At 36.9% G+C, this 13,434-nt stretch overlaps 1 protein-coding gene, 1 long non-coding RNA gene and 1 other non-coding gene across 24 annotated transcripts in view; all 3 read right to left on the reverse strand.

Moving 5' to 3' along the window:
* Positions 1–3,358: 3,358 nt before the first annotated feature.
* TRNAW-CCA (transfer RNA tryptophan (anticodon CCA)) lies at positions 3,359–3,430 on the reverse strand. The gene has a single exon. It is a non-coding gene; the product is annotated as a tRNA-Trp (tRNA).
* Positions 3,431–4,152: 722 nt separating this feature from the next.
* On the reverse strand, positions 4,153–7,248 carry LOC132640407 (uncharacterized). Of its 2 annotated transcripts, none has more exons than XR_009582226.1 (5): positions 7,104–7,248; positions 5,681–5,760; positions 5,297–5,458; positions 4,911–5,153; positions 4,153–4,799 (listed from the first exon to the last, which is right to left on the reverse strand). It is a non-coding gene; the product is annotated as an uncharacterized LOC132640407 (long non-coding RNA). The 2 variants fall into 2 exon arrangements; XR_009582225.1 differs by having other exon boundaries at positions 4,194–4,799; positions 4,911–5,114.
* Positions 7,249–7,954: 706 nt separating this feature from the next.
* LOC132640305 (pentatricopeptide repeat-containing protein At1g62914, mitochondrial-like) overlaps positions 7,955–13,434 on the reverse strand; it is a 13,648-nt gene continuing 8,168 nt past the window's right edge. For 4 of the 21 annotated variants that reach the window (XM_060356869.1, XM_060356893.1, XM_060356832.1 and 1 more), the window contains 7 exons: positions 13,411–13,434; positions 13,185–13,320; positions 12,124–12,243; positions 11,711–11,833; positions 8,681–9,200; positions 8,312–8,422; positions 7,955–8,010 (listed from right to left, as the gene is read on the reverse strand). The exon at positions 13,411–13,434 is cut by the window's right edge. The gene's annotated coding sequence lies outside the window, so the exon portion shown is untranslated. Of the gene's footprint in view, positions 8,011–8,311; positions 8,423–8,680; positions 9,201–9,408; positions 9,573–11,710; positions 11,834–12,123; positions 12,244–13,184; positions 13,321–13,410 lie in introns of all 21 variants that reach the window. The other 17 variants (XM_060356945.1, XM_060356876.1, XM_060356931.1 and 14 more) reach the window with 15 other exon arrangements.

Here is a 13,434-nt window from a genome sequence, read left to right on the forward strand (position 1 = left end):
CCTTTGGGCATTTCTATTGTTGATGTTGACAAAACAACAACAACAACAACAACATGCCCAGTATAATCTCACCATGTGGGGTCTGGGGAGGGTAGAGTGTACGCAGACCTAACCCCCACCTTGAAAGGTAGGGCGGATGTTTCCGAAAGACTCTCGGCTCAAGAGAGGAGAACAAGAGAGGAAAACAAGAGAGGAGAACAAGACAAAAGGTCAGATAGGATCAAGCATATCGAAAACAATATGAAAACAAGAAATAACAAAAGCGAGAAAGTCATGGTAGAACAGTTCGGAAAGAAAGGAGCATTAACTACTATAGATAAATAAGATAACCAAAGTGCAACGGCCCAACAAATATAAGCAGCAATCAAATGTAGAAATCAAATGGTAATAAACAAATGAGCAAAATTACAACTACTATAGTGAAAGGATAAGCCATCTAGCCTTCTATCCTAATCCGAGTCTTCCACAACCTCCTATCTAAGGTCATGTCCTCGGTGAGCTGAAACTGTGTCATATATTGTCTAATCACCTCTCCCCAATACTTCTTCGGCCTTCCTTTGCCTCTCCTGAAACCGTTCATATGCAACCTCTCACACCTTTGCACTGGAGCATCTGTGTCTCTCCTCTTCACATGCCCAAACCATCTCAGTCTCGCTTCCCGCATCTTGTCCTCCACCGATGCCACTCCCACCTTGTCTCGGATATCTTCATTCCTAATTCTATCCCTCCTAGTGTGCCGATGTTGACAAAACAGTGTATGATATTTTATTCTTTATGATACTAGTGTGGCGAGTCGATAATTTTTTCTTGTATGGTCTGTTAGTATTTCCATTTTTGTTCCAGGGTAATCTTCAAAAAGTTGCAAACTAAGACTCAAATCCTTTTGTTGTGGTCTGGGAGCTGTTTTTCGGTTTTCAGTTTCTGAAGGTGTTTGTACTGGGAAGTATCACGTGTAGTAGTTGCGAGTAAGCATTCTGATTATCAGTTAAAAGGAGCTAATTACAACTTGGTGTATACTATATATGCTCCTCACATCCCCTGATCTTGAGGATATTCCAGCATTAGGAAATCGGTGATCTGTTCTGTGGAAATGAAACTATAGAGATTGATCAAATTAAGCAGGAAAATGTCCAGCCATAGCAATGCTTAGCCTAGAAATCTATTGAAATATACGTTTGCATCTTTATGTGTGTGCATGTGTGTGTCCTATGCATAAATGATAAAGCAAATGAGCTCACGCCAAATACTATAGCCGGTTAGGTTGGGTTCTATTTTACATGCATCATTTCCTCAATCAGTTGTTATATGGAGTGTCATGGACAGACTGGAAACGCGTATCGGACCATACAAATTTTCATGAATAGAGAAGCAGTGATTAGTCAGTGTTCATACAAGAACTAAATAGTGAAGCTATAGTTCTTTTGTATTTACGTGCAACGAAATACTTAATTGGGTTCTATCATCAGCATCCAAATGTAAATAATTCTCTTTATTGTTAGAAAGAAACCATGGAAGTTACTTATTTACTTAAATGCAGTTAGTTTAAAGAAAAAAGAATTGATAACAAAATAAAAAAGAAGCAAAACTTCCACAAGGCAGGTAGCCAGCACCATTTAGTGCTCTATTAGGTCACCTAAGATCAAGCGAATATGGTCAAATGAGAAAGGGACAAATCTAGCATTTCTTAAACTACTTAAAACTGGTTTAAGTCATCACATGCTGTGTGACCAGAATACCAAACAAATTCTATGCTACAAATACAATGATGAGAAGTGCATCCTAGACGGGAACTAAATAGTTTTGGCACACCTTTTTCCAAAATAAAATAAAATTTTAGAGGGTCTAATGGGGAAAATAATGTTAGTAGGGGGTCTCCAAAGAAGCCACAAGATGAAGCAAACAGAATGATAATTGACATCAGTTCTGAAGTTCACCTGGCGATAGGATTTTGATGGATTGTTAAGGATCATTTTGGTCATTTTCTTATTCAAAGTATATAGACTACATAATCCTGTCGTTATTTACCCCCCTATTATGGTTCTCAAGTTATAATCTCAGTATAATTAGTTCACAGACCAAACAACCCCTAATGGTGGTAAAAATAGTAAATCTTTCAACTGTAGCAACATTTTCTGTCTTTGCCCTTTAACTCCCATTATTATCAACCCAATTGAAATCCCAAAGTCAGCACAATGACACAATCCAAAGTTCCAAAAGGACTTATATACAACTGCTTTCGTTAAGGTTTATGCCAATCACGCTTACAACAACAGCGTACACAGTGAAATCCCACAAAGTGGGGTCTAGGGATGGAGTCATAGAGATGGTGGAGTGTACCGGTGGCGGATCGAAGATTTTCATTAAGGGGGTTTCAAAAACAAAAACGTAGTGCATAGGATTTGAACTTGGAACCTTAAGGTGAATTTTGGACACCCAAATCCATTAAGTAGACCTCTAGTCTTGTGTTCAGGATATTCACTATATATATGTATATATGTATGTATGTATGTATGTGGATGTCCATATATATATATATATATATATATATATATAATACCTTATATATACAATGTATTTTTTTACCGAGGGTATTCGGGTGAACACCCTTAGCCCCCCTTAGATCCGCCCTTGGACCTTACCCCTACCTTGAGAGGTTGTTGTCGGTATGCCCTCGGCACAAGAACAAGCAATTCAAAGCATTACAACAAAGCCATGGCAAAATATTATGAAAAACATGATAAAGCTAATTGAAAAAAAGGAGCCATAACTACCACAAAATAATACGATAATAGAAGTACAAGAAACAATAGATGGTAACATGCTTAGACCTCTATAATTCTCAATATAACATATGTATATAATTTTTCATGTCTATCACTCTGTCTCCCAGTAAATTAAGGGGAAAAACAAAAAGAACAAGCTAAACCTAAAAAAAAAAAAAAAAAGTGATAGAATGTATTTTTTTACCGAGGGTATTCGGGTGAACACCCTTAGCCCCCCTTAGATCCGCCCTTGGACCTTACCCCTACCTTGAGAGGTTGTTGTCGGTATGCCCTCGGCACAAGAACAAGCAATTCAAAGCATTACAACAAAGCCATGGCAAAATATTATGAAAAACATGATAAAGCTAATTGAAAAAAAGGAGCCATAACTACCACAAAATAATACGATAATAGAAGTACAAGAAACAATAGATGGTAACATGCTTAGACCTCTATAATTCTCAATATAACATATGTATATAATTTTTCATGTCTATCACTCTGTCTCCCAGTAAATTAAGGGGAAAAACAAAAAGAACAAGCTAAACCTAAAAAAAAAAAAAAAAAAAGTGGGGAGCCGATATGATCGGGGGTATTGAACCCGACGTGAATCGAACACGCAACCTTCTGATCTGGAGTCAGACGCGCTACCATTGCGCCACGGATCCCACGGTGTTAAAAATTGTAATATATTTTACTTATTGCCTGAACGGGTATCAAAACTAGCCAACTTACCGATATAAATTCATGTCACATTTTTAATTATAAATGATATGAAAATATAATCGCCGCATAAGTGATGTAGTGTTTGGTCAGTCGCATAAGAAAACAATAATTGACAGATGATGCTATGTTTGCTTGGGATAATTAAATACTGCCTGCAACAAGTTAAATGGACATCTACATGTTATTTTACGTGAGATAGAATGTGAAATAAAAATGTGTATTAGCAAAATGCGAATTAAATTATGAACGATAAAATTCGCAATTCGCATAAAGTAAATAATACATGCAACTAGCATTTCATTACTAATCATTGCATTCCCAATTCTTTCAACTTTTTATTCATTAAATAAATAAATCATGCATTATAATTTCCGTATAATTAGTAGCTAAACCAAAGGGGACAATAACGAGAATATAATTGAGATAAATTTGTGTAAAATTACTGGCATTTTTACTATCTTGCATGAAGAATAGTCACTATTTACAATCCATTGAACCACTTTGAAGACTAAGTTATCCCTCCTTTTCATATTACTTTAAATCTCTAGATGTCACAGTGGAAAAACTCTCATGGTCTTAGCCTCCTGCTATCATTTGGAATTATTTCTAGCTATAAGCAGAGTTACAAACAGGTTCTTTGTAGAACCTAAGAACAGTTTAGTACTTCTTTATCACAACCGAGAAATGTGGATTGAATACAACATATATCTGAAACCCCATAATGCCAATATGAATGTATGATGTGAATACAAGTTATAAAACTGGTATCCTGGTTGTAAAACCAATACCAAGCTTTGTTCTATCAATATTTGCATTGGAGAACTTGATGTATCGTCATAATGCTTTAGTTAAAAGGCAATGCAGATTTTCTCTTAAATTTTCTTCAAGATGAACTAGAGTAACTTCATTTCTAAAGAGAACTTCAGAATGTAACTTCATACATAATTTCATCCATGATAATATCAGGTTTTGTCCAATCCAAAATCCTGATGCCCCAATTTACTTATACTTAACCACTACTTGACAGCCTCGTCGATACTTATTCGGATGAAAACAGATTTGACCTCCTGTTTCCGAGCTTCCAGATCTTCCGGAGTGAGACACCCTCTGTTATGTAATGCCAAAAGATCCCAGATCAACTAAAGGACTAGTGCCTCAACAGCAGTAGATTTTCAAACTGATCAGTAAGTGAAATATGTCATCTCCATTGACCTTAAGCCTTCTATATGCTGCTGAACTGATGATGCTAACCTAATTAGCTACATAATGCCACAATGGCCACAAACATGATAAAACCGAAGTTTTCTTCCCCTGCAGCAACAACACGTCGTTAGAACCAATTAGAGATTTAACTGATTCCCCAGTCCTAGAATATAACAGAAACAGTGTTTTTAGGTGTTCGTAAGTTATGATTGACATTACCTGTAGTATGACTCAGAAGAATTCATCTCGGAGGTACTGTACCAGATAGTTTTCTTCATGAAATTAAGGAACACCGAACACCTAACCAAAAGGCCAAAGAAACTGCTCCTTCCCAGTACTTCTTAGCTCTTGTTAAGAAGTTTTGCTACTTTCCACACTCCGACAATTCTCCAATTTTTCAGGGGCTTTTGTGAAAGCAAGTATCTTCAAAGAAATGCAGCTACTATGAGTATGTCAAATAGTCTGTTTAAAAGAAAGAGACCAGTGAAACTAAATATTGCTCAATATCAAGTCCAGGAAAAATTCTCTAATCAAAGTTGCATTACAGCAATTTTCAGTCCAGCTTAAGAGAACACACTACAGTAGCTCAACCATAATATACTCACCAGTGGGAGATAGTTCTCCAGTTGACACTATGTTGATTGAGATGAGCTCCATTTACAACCCTTCATTACTACAAATCAATCCCAGCAGTAACAGGTCAGGTCACCAGGACCCACGCCTCTTTTCCACATCAGTATAAGCTATGACTTTCCAAATCATCAAGCCTACCATCACGAAAGTATTAGTTAGGTAAACTTGAGGCAGAAACTGCGCTACACAACACGAATAATGAACCAGTCTTTTAGTTTTATTTTTATTTTTTTCAAAAAGAAGCAAATAATGGAAACAGTCTATTCAGGAAAACGAATTTAATTAGACGACCTTAAAAATACTAATAGTGATGCATTCAGTTGCCAAATCACGCAAGAGTGAAGAAACACCAGTACCATATTGGCAAGACGTGTTCAGTTCCACTTTAAGAAACCAACATTCCCTTTTCTATCTGTTGGATGAAACTCCACCAAACCTGCCATTTACAAAAACATTAACTTTGATGAGGATCGTAAAGATGGCCCAAATTAGAGTATAATTCTATAGCTTTATCTATATTCACCTTGATACTAATAAAAGACTTCACAAGTGTAAATCACTAACAAATTCTAGTAAAAATTCTTGATTCCTAACACATTAATTCAATTTATCAAAAAGACTAGCTGGACCAAAAGCAACATGTATTTTTTAATACAGGCATTCAATTTAAAGCTACACGCGGGAAAATTTCATAAATGGAGCACGCTGGTTTTCTTAGTTTTTTCTCAATCTCAAGGGTGGCTCAGTTGGTTGAGCATGGGGCTTCCATAATGGAGGTCTCAGGTTCGAAACCCCCTGCCTACGACAACAGGGGATTTTCCTTCTAGGTCCAGCTCGTCGCACGGGGCTTGCCTAGTGCAGGTTATCTCTTCTGCGTGGTTTGCAGGCTATTGCACAGGAGCGGGTTTTACCCTGTGCACACCCGATGGGTAGCGGGCAGGTTCCCTTGTCATAAAAAAAAAGGAATATATATATATATTACACAACAACAACATACCCATTATAATCCCACCAAGTAGAGTGTGTGCAGACCTTACCCCTACCTTGTGAAGGTAGGGAGGCTATTTCAGATAGACCCTCGGCTCAAGAGAAGGTGCAAAGACAACAATAATAATAAATAAGCAGTAATAGCAACATATAATAAGAAAAATAAAGCGAAAGAAACAATCAAGTTGTATTAGAGATCCAAAAAAAAAAAAAATGTACAAAGATAATAATACTCCTAGTGTAAAATATAACACAGAGAAGGTTTATTTTTCTCCAAAATACAATGATCTAATAACCCAGAAATTTCCCTAATCAAAGGAATTAATAAAATCAATAACTCAGAAACTTCCAACTATTTTTGGATCAGGTAATCCAGAAACTTCAAAGTTATAAACATATCCAGGAATATATAGTTATCTCACCCAAAAAATCATGTTGTAATAATGAGTTCATCGAAGTAACACATGCAGCTCTGAATTATGCATGTCAGATAGATAAACTAATCCATTCATATTTAGTATCCTTCTCTATCCTTTTTACTCAGGAAATGAAAATAGAAATCAAGTAAGCCGACATCCTAAACGGCTAAATCCGTGTTCTTTGGAATGAAAAATGACCTCTCTTTCCATAAACTTTTCTCTTGAGAAAGTTTCAACATGCATTTTTCTTTTTTGAGAATAACCTCTCTTTCCATACACATTTATAGCCTTAAAGAGCCAAAGACCAAATATCACAGGACAATACCTAAAACAGACTAATTTTATATAGCAAACCACTTGTTCTAGAACTTACCATGTCCGATCAGACAACTGATTGGGTTTCTGAAGCCAACCTCAGTAGAAAAGCTTGGACACAGCTCTTCCGCATCTGGTACACAATACAGGTTTTGTGAAATTGTAGCATAATGTCTTCAATTTCTCCAGCAACTTACAGCATCAAAGCCTCGTACCAGTTTTTATCTGCAAGCAACATAGGATCAGAAAAATAAAATAACTGTCGAGTGTCTACACTTTCATCAAGGAGCTGCCATCAATGAGAAAGCTGATCATTGACTCTCCCTGTAGTACTAACAAAGCCATGTAACAACAGAAGAAATTTAACAAGAAGGTTACATTTCTATTTTATTTATTTATTTTTTTAATTTCTTCTTAATCGGCGGCTTGGTGCTATACATTTCGATTTTTTTTATTTCTTCTTAGTTGGCGGCTTGGTACTATTCTTCGCCAAAGCCCACACTTTAGTTATGTTTTGCACTTAAAGCTCTAAAGACTTTGCCACTTTTTTGTGCTTTTCGCCTTGACTATTCTTCTCTATTAATTAAATTCCCGATACTTACCAAAACATAACCCCCAAACAAACCAAAAGGAAAGAATAAACTGCAGAATCAAATTAGAGGAGAAAAATTCTTTCCTCGATCTGGAAAGCAGAAATTTGTTGTACATTTAATGACAGACTATATATAAATGTAAAAATGCAAAACAGAACAGTGAGTTGGGGAGGAGTGCTTACGAGTGTGCGCTTCCAAAGAAAGACTGATGTATCACTTTTTGCTCTGTAATATTACCAACATAAGATAGTTACAGATGTACCAGGAGCAAATGCTCTGCAGCAAAGTGAAGGATAAAGGTACCAAATAAACTCACAACTCCAAACAGAAATCTTCCTCCTTCGGTTTCTCCAGCGCTCTGAAATGTACAATCTGTAAATAATAAACTCAGATATGAGGAATCTAAAACGGAGAAAATAAAAAATAAAGCGCCAGTTTCATGGTGTGCACAAGCATAATGCATATATTAAAGGAGAGGAGGTGAAAAAGATGTTGCAGATACAGTAACAACAATGATGCAACTCCTCAAGGCAAAGACCAAAGGAAGTTTCGAAAGTTATTTCCCTTGCACCACCATAGAGGACTATAAGCCCGGAAAATAAAGGATTAAGGTAACATAAAAAAAAAATAGCATCAACAGCCTTGCAAAAACTGTAGCTCTATCGGGATTCACCTGGCGATTTTTTACATACTCCAGATATGAAGGAACGTCTGGAAATCGGACTTGTTCTTCAACTTCAGGAGAAGCGTTCTTCTGAAAGCACAGAATATCCCCATCTTCAATCTGTAAGAAATAAGTCAGCAAAGCAAATCTAAATCTGAGAGGATAAAAGCTTTCAGCCACCGAGCAGGGAAAACAGAAAGGACAAAAACCTGGCTAAATCGAAATGAAGCCTTTTTGTCTAGTCTTTCACACATGACAGAAGGTTCAAACTTTATTTCATGTAAAGAAAAAAGACCAAATTCTCATGTCATCTCGGTCAATAACATCAATAAGAACGATAAGTGCATCAATAACAGAGAGAAGGCGACAATAACACACCTCACAAAGTTCAATTTCTTGGTCAGGAGCAAATCCAGCCAACTCGTTAAGTTTTGGAAGTATTTCAATTGGCTTACTAGTATTCTTCACGAAAAGCCTACCAACATAACTGGAAATACAAAAAGGGAATAAATCTTGTTGTTAGACCTTGCCAAAAAAAAATATCTGCCATGTGGGCTCCTTTAAGAGCAAACGACTTACCACAGCTCTTCTTTCTCAGGATCATAAAGCTTAAAGAAAAGGAGTATATATTCTTCTCAAAAAAAAAAAAAAAAAAAAAGGAGTATATCATCTTTACTTTTATCAGGTGGAGGACCAGGACTGAGATCCTGAAATATTAAACGAGTTAAAGTATAGTAGAGTATAAGGCAAAAAAGCACCTGTCAATAAAGGAAAGTAATCCATGACAATTTATGATCTATAAGATAGTTAAGGAAGGTACCAGGCCAAAGTCCACTTCCAAGAATAATTTTAACTTGGCATTGTTGGTCTTGTTAGAAACTTCCCTTTACTGACCAGCCTGCACTTGCAGATGGTTGCCTTAGACAACAGTGTACATCGTTCAAGAAAAGTTAAAAAGGGAGGAATCAATTATTGTAAAGAATCGTAGGAGCAAATAAAGCACAAGTGTTTTTGTTGGACAGCAGAAGAGAATGTAGGAACTAGAACATTCATGCCTTCTAGAAATCATCAATTTAAAACATTAAAGATATCAAAAGGTGTTATACCTGGATAAACTGAAATGTTTTAAGCACCAGAACTGAAGATCAAATTCACATACTCGAGCAGTATCCGAGATGATCAAAATATGAATGAGGCATCAATTTAATTGTTTGTGTACGCTCAGGATCCTATGCAGTCAATCTATTGGATAAGTATACCTACATAAAGACTATAGTGATACTTATTAATCCACGGGCCTCATATTTCTATTTTTTAATATGAATTAATACAACAAAAACAGCAACTAATACTACCCTCAATCAAAACTAGTTTGGTTTGCTTATAAGAAGCTGTTTCGCTCGATTTACACCCAATTGATTCCAACACATTTCTACTTTAGCCGAAATTGCTATAACACATTTCGCTCGATTTACACCCAATTGAACCCAAGATTGTATTTTTTTAAGGGAAAAGGGTTCAAAACACACTTCAACTTTAGCCGAAATTGCTATAACACACTTCAACTTTGCGGGGGTCCTATGACCCTCCTGGACTATTTTAAAGTGGAATTATTACCTCCTTAAAAAGTCAAACCAAATTTATGTCCTGGGGTGAAATACACGCGCCTGACACTGTATTTACCATTAATTTTTTTTTTCTTCAAAATTTTCCCTACTTCTTCTTTATCTACTCTTTCTATAGATGCTTCCACCATTAACACCCAACCTCTCAAATCAGACCTTTACTACGTAGAGGATCTCACATTAAAATCCAACAAAAACATCTCAAAAACTCCCTTTTAGACTAAATTAGCAGAAACTCCGTTGAGAAATTCAAATCAATAGAAAACCCAAATCATCTGAAAAACCAAATTCACATTTCCGGCCATCATCCTGATTGATCTGAAGATTCGGGACTCCGAATTTTATTTGATTTTATCTTTTGGGTTTCAAGGGACGAAAAGGAGATGAAATCAAGGAAACAAAGGGGTCGCAGGAATTGAAGAGAGAGATGGCGGTGCTCGACGGATTTTCGATTATCTAATGGCGATTAATCTGTTGAAAACTCATAGGTTGGGTTCCTTGAAAGCAAACTTGTTGAAGAGAATCAATGCTTCATTTGTTAATGGTGGTTGAGAAACCCAACAAAAGGGATGAAGAGAAACATATGAAAAGGAAAATGAAAAAAAGAAAAATAGATATTTCTAAAAACTGCTTATAAAATAAATTTTAAACATCTTCGTTTCTTCTCTCACTCTCTTTGAGAGAGTGACATACAATCTCTTTGCCACCTCAGCACCTAGGGAGCTAATAATTCCACTTTAAAGTAGTTTAGGGGGGTCATAGGACCCCCGCAAAGTTGGAGTGTGTTTTGAACCCTTTTCCCTTTTTTTTAATAACCGTGGTGTCCGGGCCAACTTGCGCGCATCTCGGCGAATTCCACAGGAAATCTGCCACCTCCAACAGCAACAAGTACCAGGTAACTTTGTCCGCAAGACTAGGATAGAAGAAGAAATCACCTAGTGCTTTGGTCTCACCTAGGCAACAAGTACCGCGGTAACAAGCTTGTATTAAATCACCAAAAAGTTGTGACGCCAAATTTACAGGGAGTATGTAGCATAAAATCTAGACTATACTATATCTACTGATCTATAGAGACTCTAGGACTTGTAGTAGAGACTCAGTATCTTCCATGTAATCTTGTTCACACCAAAATGAAAAAGAAAAATATAACTAAGCTTCATCTTTTGGACCAATTTGCTTTTGCCTTCAAAGCGTCTTGAGTTCCTTTCTCTCCGGATAATCCACCATACTGGGATTAAACTCCATCTTCTCTTTTGTAGGAACCTGTGCTATATTCTTTTCAACAGATCAATTTTCCAGAAAGTTTGAAGGTTCAAAATCAAGATAAACACTACATCACCTAAGAAGTGATATTAGAGAGTATCCTCAAATTAATTCTAATTACCAATCTTTTCCAAAGAACGTAACACAAGACCTCAACAAATTATCTCCTCCTTACGGTGCACACTGATTCTACAAAAGAAAAAAAAAACCCTGCTAGCTAGATGAAGTAAAGTTAAATAAAAAAAAAAAAAAAAAAAAAAAAACCATGCCTTCAACAGCAGAGAATAAATCCAACAGACTCACAAATTCAGCAGTCATTATTAATGCAGAAATGTGATGGAAATATGACAAGTATTATTTCCCAAAACAGGCAAACGCCCAGTTTGGCCATGTTTATGAATGAAAATACATTTACTTGATCAAAAAAAAGTATTACTCCGTATTTCCCAAAAACAAGGAAACACCGTCATAACAATACCAAAAAGACTCAGAATGGAATGAGAAAGATATAAGGACTCACTGTTTGTAGTTCCTCCTGCGAAGTTAGTGGGCGATTGGGCCGATAAATGTGATTTTGCCGCTTTGCCCAAATCCAAAAACGCTGGAACTGAGCTGGGATACCCTATTCTTTTGCAACCTCCTCCTGCAGCAACAGATAGTTTGGTCAAACACAAGGTGAGAGTATCCAAGAAATTGGAAGACCACTTAAACATACCAAAGATATATATAGACACCGCATATAGAAATTAGTAACTCATTGATTGTATATACCAGAAGGAAGGTCACCCTTAGAATATAACTCCGCTTCCAGATTAAATTCCACAAGATCACAGTTACATCTTGTTTTTTTGAAGAAAGGTTATTAACAAGGAATTAAATGATAGAAACAAAGAATCCACATGGCGATTAAATTTGTTGGGAAGTGGTATATACCTTAAAAACTTTCGGAAACAGCCGTCCTACCTTGGTAGGAGTAAGGTCTGCGTACACTCTACCCTCCCCAGACCCCACGTTGTGGGATTTCACTGGGTTGTTGTTGTTGTTGGTATATACCTTAAAAAAAAGGAAGAGAAAAGGGAAGAGGAAATGTCATCGAAATGAGGGAGACTCTTAAAGCAGTCAAAAGGAACTAAAATCAAGCATGTGAGAGATCTAAAATACTGGACGACATGGATTTTAGCCCTATCTTAGAAGATAGGGAGGTTGTTTCTGAAAGACCCTCGGCTCAAGAGAAAACATGACGAGAAAAGGTCAGATAAGCACAAATAGCTCAAAGCAATATGAAAATGCAACTAACAGAAGTGAAAAAGCCCCGATAAAGCAGTCTGAGAAAAAGAAGCAGTGTCTACCACAGATAAATAAGATAGTCGAAGTACAAGAAACAACAAATAGTAGCAAGAATCAAAGGACAATAAACTGTAGATCAAAATTGCGACTACTAGTACGAAGGGATACGCGGGACAACCTACTAGCCTTCTACCCTAATCTGAGTCCTCCATAACCTCCTATCTAAGGTCATGTCCTCGGTAAGCTGGAATTGTGCCATGTCCTATCTAAGCACCTCTCCCCAATACTTCTTCGGCCTACCTCTACCTCTTCTGAAACAGTCCATAGCTAACCTCTCACACCTCCGCACTGGGGCATCTGTGTGTCTCCTCTTCACATGCTCAAACCATCTCAGCCGCGCTTCCCGCATCTTGTCCTCCACCGATGCCACTCCCACCCTATCCCGGATATCTTCATTCCTAATCCTATCTCACCTAGTGTGCCCATACATCCATTGCAACATTCTCATTTCCGCAACTTTCATCTTTTGGACGTGCGAGTTCTTGACTGCCCAAGACTCCACCCCGTACAACAAAGCCGGTCTCACTACCACTTTGTAGAATAGTAGAAATTAAATAGTACCTTGAAAAGGTTAAAGGGCATCTGTTTCTGGATCCGAAAGCTATGAACTTAGTCATGATCAACAAGATCAAAATAAATCTCCTTACCAGCATATTCAAGGAGAGAACTTATTATCGGACACTTAACACATTTGAAAATGACCTTGATGATTGTATAAAGGTGGGCTTGTGCTTTGTATCTTCTCTTGTCCTCCTTCTCTTCTTGTTCTTTCTTCAAACTTATCTAAAATGAAAGAAAAAAGTTTTATCACGGCGAACTGAACAACAGGTGCAGAAAATCTAATTCTTGCGTGGAAAATCTTTGAGAACATACCCTAAGGTGTTCCGCAATGTCCTT

The sequence above is a fragment of the Lycium barbarum genome, chromosome 1 (genome assembly GCF_019175385.1).
Source record: "Lycium barbarum isolate Lr01 chromosome 1, ASM1917538v2, whole genome shotgun sequence".
NCBI lineage: Eukaryota > Viridiplantae > Streptophyta > Magnoliopsida > Solanales > Solanaceae > Lycium > Lycium barbarum.